Raw genomic sequence first — 2,528 nt, forward strand, 5'->3', positions numbered from 1 at the left:
ATAAGATGATGGCATTCTCAAAGATTGTCTGAGACTTTAATAAAGAAGCATTAACTCTGTTTTCTGAGAATCTCTTGACCCACATTTATAATATTCCAGTATTCCAGCCAATAATATGAAAATTATAGTATGTATTTCAGAGCTGGTTTTGTCCAACATCATCACTGGAAAACTGAGAAATACGGGCTCAGGGCAATAAATTCACTGACTCAAAAATAACATACTTACTAAAAGAAATAAAATTAAAATCTAGGTCTTTTCAACCTGTAAAACATTATGAAGTTAAAAGCAACTTCCATAATTGCTAAAGTCTTCATAAATAAATATATTATTTTGTTAAATAAATACTATTGAGTGTTTAATTTTCTAGGTACTGGGGATACAAACCCATGCTTGACCAATGGAATATGGTGGAAATGGCATTATGTGATTTTATGGCCTGGTCTAAAAGGACAGGGAGCTTCTGCTTTGCCTGCTTTGAGCCAGGACTCCTGACCAACAGTGAAGAAAGTCCTACCACTACTGTGACACCTCCACTCTGTAAGAAGTTCAAACCACATGGGAAACCTTAAGTTGGAACTCTAGTTAACAGTCCCAGTTGAGTTCTCAGCAATAACCAGCATCAACTGCCACCCATGAGTGTAACATCTTTGAAAGTCAGTCTATGCTAGCCTTCATTTGACATCATTCCAGCCATTATCTGACACCGCATGAGAGATTTCAAGGGAACACCGCAAAGATAAACCCAGTTGCCTCACAGAACCATGAGAAATAATAATCAGTTGTCTGAAATCACTAACTTTGGAATCTTTTTTTGTGCAGCAAAAGGCAATCCGAAGAGTAGATAATGGAGAAATGATGGAAAAATATTAAAGGGAAGAGAGATGAAAATTTATATTTATAACCAAATATTTTGAGGAGGTAGGGTCATAGGATTAGATGGTAGAAAATAAAAACCCAGTCCTCCACTCTCACCACACAGGTGAGTTTATTTGGAGCTTGAGGACAGCTTCATGAAATCGAGTGAAGTTCCCCGTGTGAAAATGACAGTAACGTAGATTTAGAAGGGACTCATGGGGGAGGGGAGAATCAAACCTTTGACACATAACTCACGACCCATGACTGTTAATGTATCAGGTTGCAACTCTGATAGTCAGCTATTAAGAGAGCCCCGATGGTCCATGCCTCCCAGTAATCACAGTTGCACTATACAGCCTAGTGCACTGTAGAGTATAGGTTGTCTAATCTCACGATGAAGTGATTCCTGGGAGCTGCAACTGCCCAGTGTTGCAAGAGAATAACATACCTCTAGTCTAGGAAAATATCAAAATTCAAAATTTGAAATAAATTTTCCGTCTACAGCTACACCACCCTGAACTCACCCAAGCTCATCTGAATTAAGATTTCTACTGAATGCATATTGTTTTTGCACCATAGTAAAGTAAAAAAAAAATCCTGAACCAAGGACCATCTGTGTAAGAATAACTCACCTCTTCAGGATATTGAGTCTTCCTATAAACATAATAGATTTTTCTATATATTTAAGTCTCTTTTATAGTTTAAAACCTTTTATGAGACCTGGGCTATCTTTGTCAGATGTACTCCTAGATACTTTATATATTTTCTTTCTATCAAAAATCGTATCTTTCTCAAAAATACCTTTTCTAACTGTTGCTAGAGTATAAACATTCAACTGGGACTTATATAATGATCTTATCTTTCTCTTGTTTATCAAATTCATGCACTGATTCTAACAACAAATTTAAAGATTTTTCTGTTTGCTGTTGGTTTTTTTTGGAGACAGCATATTATATGCAAATAGAGACAAGATAATTGATTTTTTCCCTGTGTAATTATTTTTTTTTCTTGTTTAAGTGTAATTTCTATAGCATGGTACTGTTAAATAGAATCACGGAGGGTGGTTCCCTCCCTGGTTTTGAGGGAAGTATTTTCAGTATTTTACTTTTGAGTCTTTATAGATTTCTTTATTATGGTAAAGATAGTCCTGTCTATCCCTGCTTGCTAAGAATTTTTTTTTTTTTGGATGTTCAATCTTTTTTTATTTTATTTTTTTATTTATTTTGTGTGTGTGTGTATGTGTGTTTAATCTTTTATTTTTATATTTTATATCAATATTTTTATTTTGATATTGTGGGGTACAGTTAAGGGTTAGGTGTACAAATATGCTTCGTTCAGGCACCCTTGTTGATAAGGGGTGTCTCCCCATCCCCAGACAGATATTGACTGCCGTTAATCCCACCTCCCTTCCCCTCTCCCCCCATAGTTTCCCACCACTGTCAGTCCTTTTTTAAAAGTATTATGATGGATTTTCAAGGTTGGCTACATGAGTGAGAACATGTGATACTCAGATCTTTGTTTCTGTGAGAGGTCACTCAGTATTATTGACTCTAGTTCCATCCAGTTGCTGCAAAGTTCATGATTTTGTTCTTTTTTATGGCTGCGTAGTAAATCCATTGTGTATATGTACCACATTTTTTTAATCCAGTCCTCTTTTGATGGACAGTATG

The sequence above is a fragment of the Carlito syrichta genome, unplaced genomic scaffold (genome assembly GCF_000164805.1).
Source record: "Carlito syrichta isolate Samal-C Ts95f unplaced genomic scaffold, Tarsius_syrichta-2.0.1 Scaffold306700, whole genome shotgun sequence".
NCBI classification, from domain to species: domain Eukaryota; kingdom Metazoa; phylum Chordata; class Mammalia; order Primates; family Tarsiidae; genus Carlito; species Carlito syrichta.